The sequence below is a fragment of the Crocodylus siamensis genome, chromosome 2 (assembly GCF_052110815.1).
Source record: "Crocodylus siamensis isolate JL-2025a chromosome 2, ASM5211081v1, whole genome shotgun sequence".
NCBI classification, from domain to species: domain Eukaryota; kingdom Metazoa; phylum Chordata; order Crocodylia; family Crocodylidae; genus Crocodylus; species Crocodylus siamensis.
Window position 1 is genome coordinate 129,130,876 of NC_143396.1, and position 18,260 is coordinate 129,149,135.

Here is an 18,260-nt window from a genome sequence, read left to right on the forward strand (position 1 = left end):
AATTATAGCTTATTTTTGTGTCATTTTATCCTGATAGAAAAATTTCTGGACATGGTTAGAGATCATCAGGTTGGGTGTTAAAAATTAATGGCTGTAAAATCACACTCCTTTTTTGATTATATTGCTATGGTTACAATGACTTACAGCGGCTTCAGCAAGGTGAGCCTTAATATGCTAAGCAGTGGACAAATGTGGATTAAGAGATGGCCCATGATTCTAAAGAGCTGACAATCTAAGTTAACAAAATGGAAGAAGGCAGGAGAGGAAACAGAGACTAATTCAAAGTGTTGCAGCAAGTCCCTAGCAGAGACAGTATTTCAGTCCAAAGGACAAAGTCAACTTACACTATGATACTCTACATCACAAGAGCAGGTCTCCCAAGTTCAAGTTTATGCCCTTTGTTCTGAACAACCCTATTTCTTGTAGGCTAGGTCAACAAAATAAACTTGCTATTCCCAACAACAGCACCCTCAAACATATAATGCTGCCCTGGCTGACTTGCCTCCTAAATGGGAGGGAGTATATATGTGCAATAATGTGGGTGAACTAATTAGTCTGGCAAATGAGTTAATTGGCACTGTCATTCAGTACTGTTAATTTCCTTGCTAGAAGAACTGCACAGAAGTGGCTACACTGCTTCTGATTTTGGAGGTAGCTAACTTGCAGAGTGGTAACAAGCTTGCAGCCAGTGCTACTGGGTAAGGTAAGTTTACTATACAGAGGAGGTCTCATTTCTTTTGATACTTAAAGTCCTACTCCAGAATTGTTCTATACAATTTGTAGTCACTGGACATGTCTAGGTGAGATGCTGCTGTACAGTGGTTATTATGTATTGTATAAGCAAACGGACTTACTACACAGTAGCACTGGCAAACATCTTTTAAGTGATGCTACTGCACAGTAACCTAACAATACTTTGCAGTAGTGTATTAGCACTGTCAGTGCTGTGACGTTCTACTATGCAGTATTATTCAGCTACTGCACAGTCAGTGTCTCATGTAGACATGCCCAGTTAGAACGGAACAGCGGGAGAGGGGACCCTTGGTCCTTAGGTGTAGTCTGACTTTCAGGGCTCCTTCTCATCCTCAGTGAGTCATTCTGGGCCTTTGTATCCAGTTTTAATTACTATGTATTTATATTGCCAGGAAATACAACAGCCTGTTGGAGCAGAGAACAACACGAAGGGAGAGACCATGAACTAGCTCTGGGCTTGCACCCGAGTTTGTCTTGTGCTTTGAAATAAGGCCCATCACCCACGTTAACATAACCTGGAATCCCAATTTTGTGCACTATCCCAGGTCCCTTCCTTTATATAATAGCACAATGGGTTTTCTGATTTCTCAAAAGCTCAGCTCCTTTGGGGTAGTTGTAAATAGCCATGCTTGTATTTTTTTACTGGCTAATTTTATAGCCTGGCATCTGCCTTCAATAGTCCCCATGTAAACTCGCCAGGGCTAAGGCATCTGTTCCATCACACAACATCCCTATTTCTCCTTCTCACACATCGAGTGACACAGAAACAGATATGCTCTATTTTAAAGTAAGGTGCCAATGTTTAAACATGAGAGCTGCATAATTAAGAGGCTCACAGCTTTTGCACACATGTTTATTTTGGGCTAGGCCTTTGAAATAGGACTACTTTATTCAGGTCCAAGAAAATTGTTTTCCACAATGTGTTTGTTACACTGTATTCAAAGCAAAGCTCGCCCTGTTTGAAGAAAGATAGGATTGTAATGAAGAAAGAACAGCATAAAGAGATGAAGGTTATCAACAGAATGGAAGACCTTGTACATGAGGACTGAAGTAGAAATGCATTCATTTTGTCAACAGAATTTGATGCAAGGGTGACAAGACTGAATACTAGCTAAAATATGTTGTAGAATTAAGACAGATAATCTAGATGAGGTGTATTTATAAAGTGGAAGACTCTTTCTTTGTACCAGGAAGGAATGCACCATTTCTTGTTTGTAGTAGAGAAACACCACAGGCTAGAGTTTGCACATATGCATTGTACGACAGTCCTTCCTTCCTTCCCCTACCAAATAATTTAAAGAGCTTCATTAGACAAGAGGAATAAAGTGGAGGAGAAGGAAGTATTATTTTATGTTTACAGATGGTAACTAAGCCACTTAAAGATTAAGAGACTCAAGGAAGAAAATGGAAAGTGGCTGTGGTAGTGCGAGAAAAAACCTGAGCTCTTCTGTGACCCAGGTCAGTGTAAATAAAAGGAAACAAATTAGTTAGTTGCATGTTATTTAATATACAAAGGACGAGACTTTCAAAGGCCTTCCCAGCAGCTCCCATTGTTCTCAGTGGAAATCCAACTGCTTCACTTAGGTGTGAGTTTTATGTTCTTATGCTGTCTTATCAACATAGTAGCAGAGCATCTTCCAGCAGGGTGAGAAACATCATCACTAAGGTCTGGCACATGCTTGTTGTCTTACCCTCTCCCACAAGGGGAAAAATGTGTTTGCTGGAGTGCTTGGCTTGGGAATTTTTATATGCAGTATATGTACAGAGACACATTGCTATACATTTATATTAGTGAAGGCAAGGTCAAGAAAAGTGTGCTTTGCACTTAGAGCAGAAGATGGTGAGGCTCATGACAGCCTGCAGTTCCTATGGGAGTTCATCCAGAGTCTTGGGTCTGTCCTCTGCTGAGTCAGCAACTGAGCACTTGAGAGGTAAGAGCCTGTTTCTGCCAAGGAGGAACCAGCAATTCTATGGAGGCCAGAAAGAGTACTTTTATTGCTGGTAGCAGGTTTTTTCCCCCTCTCCAAGTTAGCATTTGTTTTTCTTCCACATCCTGCTGTATGTGCACACATTTGTCTGCATCTGGGAAAAAATGATCCATTTCTCCTTTTAACTTTGAATGTAAAACATGTATCTAAAAATGATTTGGAAGGTTAAAAACATAGTGACCATTTTAAGCATTAGGTCAAGGATTTGAAAGAAGACAAGACATGGTCTATTTCATGGCCAGTATGTAGACCTTGCTGCTCTGGACAAATGCTATATGACTTTTGGGCTAGGGGCAGAAGTTACACACAAACCAATTTAAGTGATCAGAAACTGATTTAAACCTGTAACAGAACAGAAGTTTGGTGTGCATAAACCAGTTTCAAAATCGCCAAAACTGATTTAAGATAAACCTGTCTGAATGTAGTATCAGACTTAACTGATTGAGGTCAAACCAGTTTGTGGAACTTCTGTCCCAGACCCCTTTCTATTTCAAGTTACTCATAGTCCCCCACCATCCCAGGATGCTTTTCAGCCCTGGGTTGTGCTGTACTATCTGCTCAAGCACAGCAGGGTTGGCCCCACTCCTCTGCTACCTAGCTGGAGCAGCGAGGGCTGGCTGACAAGGAGGTGGGGGTGGGAAACCCAACTGGGGATGCAAACCAGTCTACCTGGAGGGGACAGAGTGCCCCTGCCAGACTTTTCCCTGCTGGAGTGGAGAAGACAGGGACAGAGGCCAGCAGGCTTAGGCAGAGGGGAGGGAGGGGAGTTTATATCCCCACCATGGCCCACAAGACCTGAGCCTGGGTCTCCTCGGCTTTCTACCCGCAGCTCACCCCTGCTGATTGAATGGCGAACAGGAGGGAAAAGCCAGGCAGACTTTAGCTGGGGTACCGTGCTGGTGGGAGAGGGGAAGCAGTGGGGTTTAATCCTCTCCCTCCCCCACTTCACTTGAGGCGCTGCATGGCTCAGCCATCTGGCCATGCCCCCCGCCACTCAAGTGGTGAGCAGGGGGGAAAAGTTGGGCAGACCCTGGCTGGCATCCTGTGCTAGTGGGAGAGGGGAGGTGTGTGGGGCGTTTATCTGCACCCCCTTTACTTGAGGCACTGCCTGGGTTGCCATCCTTCTACCCCTCCTGCAGCTTGAGTAGCGAGCAGCAGGGAAATGCTGGGCAGACCCTGGCTGGGGTCCTGTGCTGGTGAGAGAAGGAAGAAAGGAGGGTTTAATCTCCCATCCTCCCCTCTGGCTAGCATCTGGTCATACCTCTGGCCACTAGGGGACAAACCTGGCAAGGGCTGATTATAGTTTTGGGCTGCAATAGAGAAATGTACATGGCTTTTTCTGACTTGTATAGGCCAGTCCCACATTTGGGATCATGCTCTTCCGGGAGGCTTAAATTCCCTAAAAGATGAGAATATCTTCATTTGTAGCACCTGAATGCTAACTCTGAGACCTAATGATTACCATACATGCCAGCATTGTTCATAATTTCACTGCTAATCACTTCAGTAGAAATAGCCAACAAATCTACTCATCCAATTATCCCAAACCAATTAACACCTCTTTCCTAGCACAAAACCTCCCAAGTGTCCCCCTACATACCAACTCACTTTTCTAGTTCCCCTGATAAGTTCTATTCATTACCACCACTATGAAAATTTAAAAAAACAACTTAAGGACATCAGAAAATAAATTGAATTTGTCTTCTAATTAAATAACACAAATAATACAGTACAGATTGTGCTATTCATTTTCAGATTTAATTTAATAAAGCCTTCCCTTTTTTACTTGTCTGACATTGCCATGGAACTTCTAGGCTGCTGTACTGGAACATTACAAAATTTATGTCATGTTTGCCTTAGACTGATAGGTGTTTTCTAATAATGAACTGAAAAATAGGAGCAGTTTGGTCCTTCTTTTGCTCAGAAAGGTGGTGTGTAGGGAGCAGGAAGGAATGTGAGGGCTGACTAACTGAATCTCAGGTTTCTCTGCTCCTAGATTTCAGCCACTGTCTTTCTGATTTCCACGGTTTATGTGGCTGGAAGCACATGGAGATTGTGCCCAAGTCCTTCCCTTGGTTCTGAGGTGCATCATTTGGTCTTAATCTTAATTATCAAGGCTATTAAGGGATCAGACTCTAGACGCATGAAAGACTTTAAATCAATGAACATGCCTCCTACTTTCTGCAGTGCAGATTACAAAGTTTGATGAACAATGCATGATTGCCACAAACAGTTATTGTCAGCCCAAGTTCTGAAATCATGAGTTGGATCAACAACCCTTTCTCCCCCTCCCTGCCCCCACCAAAGAATCTGGCCTTTCAAGCCATGAGATATTGTTAAAAGGTGTACCATATTATGGATTTTGGTATGATATGATTTCTTTTTTTGATCCCCCATTATGCTGTGTGCAAATAGGAGAAACAGGTAATGTTGCTCACTCTTCCATATTGGTCTAAAGCAGGGGTTTCAACCTTTTTTAGTAAGTGTACCCCCAGTGGTCAGATGTGGACTGCGGGGGCGGGGGGCGCACAGTCAGACGCAGAGCGGTGGAAGCGCAGGGTGGTGGGTAGAAACATTCCGTTCCCGCCTGCCAGCGTGTACCCCCTAGGACCTTCCCAAGTTCTCCAGGGGGTACACATACCCTCGGTTGACAACCCCTGGTTTAAAGAGTTGATTTTTGTCCTTTGGTGTTGCAAACTCCCATCCTAGGGCTGACGCTACAGTGGCGTTGCATTATACACACATTTAACTTACACAAATTCATCATATGCCAATGCCCCAGACTGCTGATTGTTTGGATTCGGCCTGCAGCTGGCCCTGCAGCACTGTGCACGGGGCCAAGCAGCTACGTTGGGAGCAGCCCTGTTGGAATGCTGTGCATGCTGGCTGGACGGGAGTTTGATGCAGGCTGCCCTTGTGGGGGAAGAAGGGACTGTACCACTGGATGGGGGGAGGGAGGGGACTGTACCACTGGGCAAGCCCAAGGGTAATTTTGACTATATGCGATTTTCGCCTTATGCGCTGACTTTAGAACCTAACCCCTGTGTAAGATGCGACTCCACTGTACTGCAGGAATGCCTCAACCTGCCCAGCAAAGCCTGCCCCCTTAAGGTCTAAATCATTCCTGTTCTGCATTTACATCTGCATGCTGTGCAGTAATCAGTGAACCCCTCACTCCCCCAGTCCCTCTCTCCAGCTCCTACTTTTGCCCAGCCCCTCATCAGTTCTGCCCCCAAATCTTCACCCAGACATGCATCAATTCTATACCATGCTGGCTGCATTGTTGCATCTTCATTCTTCTCTCCCAAGCTTGGAGTGAGCTGTTATAGGGGCCCTTTTCTCCCTTTCAAACAGTGGTCATACTTCTTTCTTTCTGGCTGTATGTTGTAGGAACAGATGAGCCATCCTTATTGCTCAAAAGAGGGAATAGAGCTGCCTCAGGGGGGTGAAGGGTGGGATGGAAGTAGGAGAAAATTCTGTCTGCGTCCAGCAACAGCTGTGAGTGGCTGCACAACCTCAGAGGTGGGGCTGTAGGGCAAGCAGGCAATCAAAGCAGAGCTGAGGTGCGCTAGAAACCTATCACTTCCTGTATTACTGTCAACTGGGATCCAGCCTAGCAAAAATCTCACGCTCACACTCTCACTCGCACCACATGTGAGGGCTGGTAAATGCAAAGCAACAGAATCAAGCACCACATAAAGTATGATATCAGTTACTGTTTTATTTTAAAACAAAGATGGGGAAGGGGCTCTCCCTTGGATACAAGAGAAGAGTGGTTAGAGCAGTTGCTCTGGAAGGGAGAAACCTGGGTTCTAGGTCTTGCCCTGCACTGAGGACATTCAAATGTACCTTTTCGCACTTCCCAGGAGAATGCTATAACCATCAAGCAATAGACTACTCTGAGGAAGTGCAGAGAGCACTTTCTGTCCCTTCCTTTGAACTGTATCATTGTGCAGAAAACAATGAAAGAGCAAGGCTGAGCCTGATTGTGCATCCCTGTGGATCGAGTTCTCACCTGGAAGAGAGGAGTCCTGGGGTTCTGGTCCCTGCTCAAAGGCTAGTTCATGCATTTTACATGAAACAGGCATTGTTTAAAACACAGACATGGACCTTGGAGCACAGATCAGAAGCCAGGCCTCCCCTCTCCTACTCTTAACAGGGGTTTGAGTCCTTTATCACAGCTCTCTTCTATAAATCATGTTCAGTAGCTGGTCCTTGACAGGCACAGGCTAGTTACCTTTACCTGTGCCTTAAAGGGATAAAATTAAATCAGTTCCCGTATTTTTGTTGAATACATAGATTCATCTGTACAGTATATCACACATTTCCAAAACCAGGCCACCACTTAGTTGAACAGTGGCCATATTTAAAAGCATATTCCTGCTCAGTGTTTAGAACTGGCTGGAGCAGAATGTTGATGCAGATCAATGCTAAGGGCATTTATTCAATAGCTTATGTAAATAGGTTGAGCAGTGTATTATTTGGAAAGCTGAATTGTTATTCATTTCACAGATTTATTTCATTATTGGCTATTTTAAACAAGTTTCACTGTAGAAAGGGGCTGTACAAATCACTGTATGCAAAATGGATTTCTTTAACTGCTCAAATGTTTATACCAGGTTTAGCATTCATTTAAGTAAGTGCCATTGCATCGCTGTCTCACTGTGGGTGGAATGTCTATTATGTGCCCTAGACCAAAGACCCATTACAAGTTCACATTACAAAATATTCTGCTCCAGGCTGTAGCTGTAATTTGGTTGCCACTCCTTCCTCTACTTACTGTGCTCATGCTCCCCACTTCCCCCCCCCAACCCCTTTACCTCTTGATTGAATTAAATTGTAATCACCTACTCTTCTGTTTAGCTGGAGGCAGAATTGTGAAGGGCAGGAGCATGGAAAGCTGTTAAGTATGTGGGTGTTTGCCTGGGAAGAAAAGACATACAAAAGGATGAACTGAAGGAAGTTGATATGAAGGTGCCTGAACATCAAAGATCGCAGGAGACACAAAGAGAGAGAGAGAAAGAGAGAGAGAGAGAGACTGGGAAATGGTGAGGTTTGGTTAGCAAAGAAACAAAACCAGGAAGGGAGAATCTGTTGTGGGGAGTAGCCAGTATACCCTTATGTTTGGTATATCTCTGGGGGGGGGGGACAATATGTCACCACCATCAGCGCATAAACCCCAACTCTTGATGCCGATGATGAAACTAAAAAGGAATTCTACGCCAACCTTGACCGAGTCCTTTCTGAAGTTTCAGAAGGAGACAGACTTATTTTTTTTTCAGTGATTTCAATAGCAGAGTTGGAAGGGACTCTAACTTCTGGAACAGAACCATCAGCAAAGAAGGACTGGGAAAGGTCAACTTCAGTGGCATCCTTCTCTTGACCCAATGTGTGGAACATAGGCTCACCTTCAGGCAATTGTAGATGTCTTTAACAAGGCAAACAAGAACATGGGATTTCTTAACATTCAGAAGGCTGAGGTCCTCCACCAACAAGCTCCTAATTAACAGTCCCCAGCTCCAGTAATCTAGATCCATGGTGAGACTCTGGAGAACATTGAGTATTTTCTGCATCTTGGAAACCATCTGTCACAGAAGGCTGATATCAACAAAGAAATCCAACGTCACTTCAAATGTGCAAATGCAGCTGGTGGATGCCTGAAGAAATGGGTGCTTGAAGATCACAACATCAGATCTGAAACCAAGCTCAGGGTTTATCAAGAAGTTGTGATCCCTACCTTGCTGTAGGGAGCTGAGACATGGACACTGTACAAGAGACATCTAAAGTTGTTGGAGAAGTACCATCAGTGTTGCCTGTGGAAGATCCTCCAAATCCAGTGAAAAGACAGACACACCAATGTTAGTGTCCTCTTGCAAGCGAACACCATGAGTATTGAGGCAATGATCATCTAACAGCAACTTCATTGGCCCGGCCATATCATCCAGACATCCAGCTCCAGACTCCTGAAGTAAGTTTTATTCTTCCAGCTCAACCAATGCTTATGCCCAGAGGAATGCAGAGAAAGTGCTTCAGGGATGTCCTCAAGGCCAACTTAAAAAAATGCAACACTGATGTCAAATTATGGGGCAATCATGGATGAAAGTATCCCACATGCAGGGATCTCAGTACTTTGAAACCTCACAACACCAACAGGAAATAAAAAAGGGGGAGTAGCAGAAACAGCATGTCACAGACCAAATCAAGAATCCAGTGCCATCTACCCCACATGGAAACACATGCCTGAGCTGCAGCAGAGCCTGTTGATCCTAGATGGGCCTCATCAGCCATTTTCAGACACACAGCTAAGACCATCAAGAAAGACAATCATCCTCCATTGTGAGGCATTGCCGAAGAAGAAGAAGGTGTCTAGTGCAATAGAAGCGTGTCATTTCAGTCACTTAGACTGTATGTGTACCGCAGTTGTGACTAGAGTCCCCAGCTGCAATCCAGGTCCCATTGTGCTAGCTAAACCCTATCAAAACCCACATTAAGTGACAGTCTCTGTCCTGGACAGATTACTGTCTTGATAGGTAATTCACCAAGGGTGGAAGGGGATGCAGAAGTCTAGATAGGTTGTATGAGTTCCCCAGGGTCCTTCAGTATGCCATTAATAGTCAGGCATTGGCAATGCATAGGGGGTGCATGGGGGTGCACATGCACCCCCTGAGTGTGGCAATGCACCCCCTACAAAAAGGCACCGCTGACACTGTCGGTGGTGCTGGCAGGCAGTCACCACTCACCAACCTTCCCCCCCACTGCCTACACCACCACCAGCATCTGCAGGTGGTCAGCGATCGTCACTGGCCACCGCTGATGCTGCCGGTGGCATCTGTGGGTGATCGTGAACCCTTGGTCAGCACTCACCATCCCCCATCCCATCACCGCTGACAGTACCAGTGGTGTCTGTGGGAGCTCCCTGCTTACCGCCACTATGCTCCTGCTTCCACCAGCACCAGAGTGCCCCCCCAAGCCTCCAGGGACACGCATCATTTGTGGAGTCAGGTATAACACACTAAGGTTACCTGACTCTTGGAGCAGTGCTTTGGCTGCTAAACCATCCTGCCACTGAAGCACCTGTTCATATCACGTCAAACCACATTTGATATGTAAGTACATGTATATATGTATATACCTAGGCATTTTTATTGTTTCTTTCATTCAAATGACTGTACCTGTCTTTCAAGGGAGGGCAAGGCTCTTTCACAATCTCACCCTGATTTGATAATTGTTTCTCTATGCCTAGGATACCTTTTCTTTCTTTGTTTGCTACATTAGAGAGTTCTCATGTAATCTATTATGACTTGTCTTTTAATAGTGCCTATAAATATGCTTTATAACTGTCCCTGGGAATGGACACTGAAAATACTAAGAGTTCTCACTCCAAAGTGCTTACAATCTATACATTTGAAACAGTGTCATTTTGATGTTACAGAGAGGAAGAATGATGACATGTAGGACTGTGTGAAGCTTCAGGTGCTGATTCAATATGGAGGAGATTCAGCCCAATTCAGTGGCCAAATCTTCAAATCTGAATCGAATCAGGGGACCAATTAAAAGGTCCAAATCGACTCAAATCTCTCTGAATTGATTCAGAGAGCTTTGGTGATTTGGGCAGTCCCTGCCCACTGTAGCAGGGAGATACAATTGGAATTTGAGCTGGTAAGTAGGGCTGAGGGAAGGGGGGCTGCCAGAGGGGTGAGGAGACCATGGGGGCCCCCCCACCAAGCCTCATCCCATGCCTGCTCCCCCAACCCCCCTGCCATGGCTGCCTGGCATGCACTAGCTCAAGCCCTTTAAAAAAACAAAACAACCCCCACCCAGACTTGCTGGCTCCTACAGTGGTCTCAGGGCTTCTGGCATGGGGCAGTGGGGATCACCCTCCTTCTGGGCAGGAGCTGGTGAATCTGAGGTTTGAGGATTTTTTTTAGAGGGCTGGGAGCTGGAGAAGTGGGGCAGCCATGGAGGGGCTGGGACAGTGGGCAGGGGCTAGGAGGCTCATGACAGAGCCCCCCCATACAGCATGGGGCTGTGGGGGGCAGCGGGGATTGCCTTCCACTGGGCAGCACCCAGTAAATGCGGGCTTTTTTTCCCAAAGAGCCAAGAGTTGGGGCAGGAGGGGTAGCCATTGAGAGCGGGTTGGAGAAGGGGTCTGTGTGATTCAGACATTTGGCTGATTTGGCAGCAGCCAAATCTCTGAATCGGATTTGGCCAAATCAAGTGAGGACAGTGATTTGAATCACCGAGTCGAATCAACGCCCCTCGAATCAGCTGAATCCAAAGTGAGTACTAGCCACTTTGCACAGGCCTAATAACTTGCCCATGGCATCTGTGACAGAGGCAGGGCTCGAATCCAGATCTCCCAAGTCCTAGTCTACTGCTTTAGTTGCACAACTCTCCAACATTTCCATTGTCCTTATTGTTACCCAGGTGAAGGGCCAGATCTTGTGCTAGAGACAGGAAGGCTTTCTTAGGGGACCACCTTTCCCTAGCAGCTAGACAATCAGATAGGAGGGTCCCACTCAGAATCTGTGATGTAAAGGCAGGAACTTGCTACAACATCAAATATCTCATATCCATCATTTGAAACCTCTGATACATAAGCTATTCTGAGGGTGGTGCATTATTTATTATAACTTTGGGACTGTATAGGGGAGCTATATAACAAAATCTACTGGAGTACTTATGGAGAAACATGCAGATCACATTTCATCTGTGCTGGGGAAGTTTTTCCCAAGACATTTGTTCCTGATGATAGTTTGTCTTTCTTAGTTATTTTAAATTATGTAACAATATGTAGGGGGAAAAATACTTTAAGATTTTCCAAAGTGCTTTTTTAATTACACAGTGTAAGGGTTTCTTTCTGCATCTGAAGCACTAGGCCAAATTAACTGCATAACTTGAATGCTTGTGTAGCAGTGGGACCCACCCCACTGAGCCCCAAGGTGCAAACAAAGCCCCCAAAGACATCCCTGCTCACCCTGGACCCTGGAGAGGGAAGGAATAGAGCTTCCCTCAACACAAGCACTCACTGGGTGAGACACCAGTGGTGTGGCCTGGGAAAACCCCAGTGCCATGGCCGACACACTGTATTAGCTTATGCTGGCTCCAGATGGCTGGTGTGTGGCTGTGTATGTCATAAAGACATGCCCCATCCCAGCTGGGGTCAGGGAATCCTGGAGAAGGAAGCATGGCTGCCAAGAAGCTGGCTCCCACCTAAACCTGCCTCAGTGGGGGCTTGCCAAGGAAACCAGCAACTTTTCTTCCACCTTGAGGCTTTCCTCTCTACTTATCAGAGTCTGGCAAATGGGAGACAAAGGCTTGCTGGCTGACAGGCAGAACATCAGGAGTTCTTCACTACCCTGCTGAAGAGAAGAAGAGGGCAAAATCATGAGTCAATTGTGACAGGAGGGGAATATTCCCTGGGACCCCTTAGATAAAGCTGTCCTTTTGGACTTCCTTATTTTCACTATTAAAGGCGCTTATGGGGCCTGAGGGTACAGTGAACTGAGTTGTAACCAGGTTATTAGGCCATGCTAAAGGCACACTAATTTATGAGGATAGGAATACTTAGTCTGCCTAGGACTAATGACCTGAAAGGACTGATAATATCAGGTTGGTGCAAGGATGGGATGCGAGGGGAGGTGGAGCCCCAAGGAACTTCACTAAGATAAGAGCTAATGGTTCCTTAGACCAAGGAGCCTCCATCATTCTTTATATTTACATTAAGGCATGGCAGAAAAAAAGAGGGGTGCACACCATTATTAAGTGGTCACTGAGTCAAGCTGTCAGCTCCCAGAAGTTGGCCCTCAAAGTGTAAGCGGTCAACCTTGATTACGTACAATCACTTACAGCTAGAAAGGAGGAAAATAAACACGTTCCTTTTTACAAAAAAGTTGCAAATAACTGATGGAACTGATTCAAAGGCTTTTGCAGCAATCTACATGCCATCTCAGAAGAATGTAGATGAATATAGTTAGCAGCTAAAATTGCTAAGCATTTGCAAATATTTGATATGTGAACTGACAGCCAATGACATGATTTAGTTAGGAAGTTACTACAGGTTGAAAAAGACAAGTCAGTACCTAGCATAGTTACCTCATTGCTGCCTGAAGGTGCTAGGAAAGATCAAAACTGAACTGCTTTTTCTCAAAAGATGAGGAATAGAAACTGATAGCCCCAGTGTGAAACACAAGCTGGTGATTCCAATTAACAAGACTTCCCTCTATTCCATGCTTAAGATCAGAGAACAACAAGGTATCCAGACAGAGATAACTGTTAGGCTTCAAAACAGTAACCTTGACCTCAGTTGGAAAGGTTCAAAAGCGACCATGGCTCTGGACACCAACCGCATTGACATTGATAATGCATGACAAGATTTTATCTGCACTTTATGAGAAAATAGATATAATGAGAAGAGGACCGACCCCTGGGTCCTGAATTACAACTTCTGGAATTTAAAACCATGGAAAGCTTGAGCTGATTGCAATACAGAATGGCCTACTGGAAAGAAAAAAAGAAAAGAATGTGCCCCCCCCCAAGATCTCAGCACTCAGCAGATTTTACTGGCTTCTGTGTTGTGCTGGACAAATGTGGCTTTACAGCTTTTGATTCAGGAACTAAGATGTGTGGAGCAGGCATGGCAACATGGCACTGCCTTGTGTAGTATAGGCATGCTTTTCAGCACACAGGAGCCTTGTCCAAAATCATACAAGAAGTCTGTGAAAAAGCCTCCTTCTTCTGAGGAACGAAGTCAATGCTTTAACTTCAGAGCCATTCTTTCACCTAACATCTATATATCATTAGAAAGCCTTTACCTAAATATTCTTTAGTAAGGCTTTAGCCACTTCAAGTGTATATATACTGCTTCTCTGCTGTTCTCTAGTAAGTCCTATGAACATCAGACCTGGTACTGAGGTAGTAAAGTCATGATGAGGGCACCTCTCTGTTTCCACTCTCAAACATGTTGGTGACTGGGCTCCCCTGGGCAGTGACAGGAATGTCCAAGGAGTGGCGTCACTGCTTCACTTCTGAGTTTTCTATTTGTGGAGTGGGAGCAGGTGGGCAGGGTGTACTGGCGAACTGTGCCCTGGGGAATGGGAACACAGAGGGTATATTTGCATATCCTTTTAGCAGGCTCACTAGCACTGCCCTGTTTTAGAAAGTCCTTGTGAAGATTAATAGATTAAAGACTGAGGTGCTAAGAGACTACGATGAGAGGACTCAATAGATACCTTGTGGTGAGATGAACCAAAGGAATCCCATTGGTAAAGTAATATTGTGGGGTCAGAGTGTTGCTGTAGCCATCATAGTCAAGCTTTCAGGGATCAGATGCTCTTCCTTAGGTCCAAAAGAGAAGCAGACCCAAACTAAGCTAAGTATCAGAGAGAAGACTCCATGCAAATGAAAACAGAGTTTTTGGATGGATAGAGGAGGGCTGTGAACTAGGAGTAAAAAGGTATGAACAGCAACTAAGACCTAAAATGCAGTAGAACAAGCAATCTAGTTAGTAGCAGGGGAGAACTATTCAAGATGGAGGTAGTTATTATCTGTGAAGTATAGGGAGATAACTGGCAGTACTTGTAAAGTTAGAAGGAGTCATAAAGTCAGTGCCTGTATTAAGACCCAATTTCTTACTGTCCAGCATAGTTATGAATTTCTGTTTCCCAGGTCCATCTTCTGGAGATGTTTTGTAAATTGCCTTTGAGAACAAGGATTGTGACATCAGAGAGGGAGTGGTTATTCTATGAAAAAAATGTGCTCATGCTGGCACTTGCATGTTTCTGTCCTTTATATTTTTGCTGGAAGTTCATTCTCGTGCATAGGTCCTCTCTAGTTGCACATGCCTGGTTTCCCTAGGGGCATCTGGTACTGGATGAGAGAGACCACATTCTGTGATGTGTGTGTAGGATCTGTGGGTGATTTCTGGTTTTGTTGTGAGGGATGTTCAGTGCTGGGGCACTAGAGCTATATTGACAGATTTTGCATTTATTGTTGGGGCAGGGTTGTGTTCCACTTGGAGTCTGTTGATTGGAGGGGAGTTTGCTTCTGATGATGACTTGGCTAGGCTTGGGGGTTGCTTGAAGGCCAGGAATGGGGGAGTTGGGAATACTTCCCTCAAAAAGATATGTATTTATCTCCGATCAAAGAAATTATGAAAATCCTTCTACAAGGGGATCTCTCCAGCAACATCTGCACAACCATCTCTTTGTACTCCATTAAACCTTGCTTCTGCTGCAATGCCTAGAAAAATCTTGATGCTGGTTAGGTATCTGGCATGCTGTTAATGATATTGATCAAACATTTCTCATTTTTAATTTTGTGCTCCCAATACCTGCTTGTTCTGTAGACCTCTTGTGCATCCTTTGACCAAGGGCATTGTTGCACATTAATTTTAGTAGGCTTCTGGAGCTCTTAACCCTTGGATTGTCCACACATTAACACCTGAAACTAGTTTTAAGCACACTTGAGGCAGCTTAGAGTTATGTTGCTCCAAGCCAGGTTTATGTCTGATCTGTGTTATCCAGCTCATATTTAGAGGGGCAGGGGCAGAACAAGGTAGGGGGCCAGATCTGGTATCCATGGGCTGGGGCTTCTTTCCTAGGTCAGGGACAAGAGCACCTTCCCTCACTGCTCCCACTTCCTAGCCACCCTGAGATGCATGACCAACATCCCCCACACCCTAATCCCAATTTAAACCATCAGACCTTCTTTGATTTAATTCTTTATTTCTTTTTAAATGTTTTTGTACTTTATTTTATCCTTCAATGGCGGAATTCCTTCATTTCACTACCCTTCCTCAACCCCCATTTCCTTTCCACCTCCCATTTTATTACCCACCCCCATCCCATTAGCTCTCCACTTCCCAAATTCAAGAGCAGGGATAAAAGCCTGTCCTGTCTCACCACCCCTGTAGTGTCAACTCACAGGTATAGTTCCTAGTCAGGCCCCTGCTTTGCAACCTTTTAGTGGCAAGTCACAGCTGTGCAGGTGGGGAACAGTCAAGAGAAAGGAGGTTTTTTGCTTCAGGGTGTGACTACTCCGAACTCGAGCTAGCACTAACATTGATCAACATTTGAACAGCTCAATGTGCAACATGTAGCAAGGGGCCAAGCTAGACTGAAGCAAGGAAACCACTCTTTGGCGAGTTCTTTGGGCCAACGGCTATCTCTTTATTATAAGTTACATACCATGCTTAGCACAATAGACTCTAGGAGCTATTGCAATATAATAATAACAAAAATAATGATACTGAATAACACAACGATTGCATATATGAGAGAATACTGCCACCCCCAAATTGCCTCAGGAGAAATTGTCACCAGCAACAAGTGTGGGTGACAAAATGGTGCATGATAAAATATGCCAGGCTGAAATGTCACACTTTTTTTTGTTACTGCAACAAATCTATGCGTTCCACACAATGGGGCAGACCTTCAGAAGAAGGCCTAAATGAAGTGCCCTGATTTTCAAAATGTCTCTGCATTCAGATGCCACATTTGGAAACAGTGGAAGCTGCTGCGTATTAGAAAATCCACAACAGTGTCTTGAAACATGTACCGTAGAGCACCTGTTTCCCATCTACCTATTCCTCTTAACTTCCCCCATATCCTAATCTCTCTTTGCATGTATGCTGCTTTAGTTGTGGCTTCCTCTTTGCTATTTGTTATTGTGAATGTAAAATATAAAAATGATTGTAGTGATTGACAGGGCTACTCTTTCTCTGTCCAGAAGGGGGCACACCTGCCTTTGACACTTAACTCTCCCTGATACATTGGTGCAAATTAATGCTGATAAGGCTATGATTATGTCAACATCCACTAGCCTATGTGTATTGTTTCTGAATCTACCCCAAAGAGAGAGTTCATGTTAAAACAACAGGTTGCTTTTTTAAAAACTGACTAAAAAAGCATATTCTTACAGAAATATGTCTTTAAATTCTGAATATGTATTGTGAGAATCTAGATGGGTAGATCCTACCTAATGTACAAACAACAGGTAGAAACCAGAAGCAGTTGACTGCCCTCCTTAGATTTTAAATATGCATTTGATTTCTTCACAGATGGTGATGTGAGGGTTCAAGAGGCTTTGAGAAAAAGTAAGGTCATTGCTAAGCTATAGAAATATGGTTCTTGGAGGGATCTTTTCTGCCTGCTATGTTATTGTGACTGCTTTTTAAAAAACACAGAGCTGAGGCAAATGCAGAACTATGTATGTTTAAAGTTAAGCTTAAGTGTATCTGCTATTCTAAAGCAGAGCCTCTGTCTCATAAATGAAATCGAAACATGACTTCTAAGGGACTGCTCACATCCTTAAACATAAGTATGTGCCTAAGTGTTTCCTGAATTCAAGACTTAATGGATAATGGAGATGATGTAGGTATATATTTATATTTTAGAAAAGGATATGATACAAGGAGTATCTAGCAGGGGAGTTACTAAAAGAATCTACTACAGTTATTTTTGTTCAATGTCCTAATACATAATTTGGATGGTGGAATGTACAGTACAGTAATGAAATTAATAAATGAAACAAAATTAGGAGGAGCTGCTAACATCCGCTGGGACAGAGAACTAAGACAAAGAGAACTTGAGTGAGGATGGAAGTATAGATGGAGAACTATCCGAGCTGAATTTAATTTTGATTTAAAAAAGCACACATTAGTATATCTAAGGAAAATAATCTCAACTCAGGCATATGATGATGTCTGGTAAACTATAATTCTGAAAAAAAGATCTGTCAGTGATAGCTGACAGCAAATTAGATACAAGTTGGCAATGTCATTTGAAACAAAAATGCCAATTCAGTTTCAAGTCTTATATACAAAGGGACTGTGCCACAGAGCTGGGAGCTTAGAATGGCTTTGATGTGACCATATTTGGACTGCTGTGTTCAGTTTGGGCCAAAACAATTAGCAGAAAAACGTTAGAGAAGGGAGCGATCTGAAGTACAGGAATAAAGATTGCAAGAGGTCAGGAGGTCTGACGCAGGAGGAAAGATGACAAGAGCTAAATATATTGAACTTTGCTAAGCAGTGACTAAGTGGGGACAGTGTAGCTGCCCACAAATATCTAAAGAGTGTAAACACCAAGGAAGGGGTGAAATTATTTAGTGTCATAGGCAGGATGTAAGGAGGAATAATAGAAATAAATTAACAAAATGAGATGTAGGCTGTAAACAAGATTTAGCACAATGTGCTAAATAATTTCAGGGCACAGGCCCATGCTAACCTGAGCAAAACTTTTCAAAACATACTGTCTGGCTTGGCAGGGAAATAGGTGGTGGAGAGGCAAGATTTGATTTCTCTCTGACTTCTATGAATTCTTGTTCACTTCTCTGTAGTGCTATGTGATTTGAACTTTGAGGGATATTTATGAAGTGAGGAATAAATAGCATTTCAGACTCCTAATTAGTGACTCCACTCTATTTCAGGCACAGGAACTGGGAGCCTATTAAGTAGTACTCAGCCTCTATTGTTACTAGCTGTGTTACAGTAGCATCTAGAGGGCAACTGGAACTGGA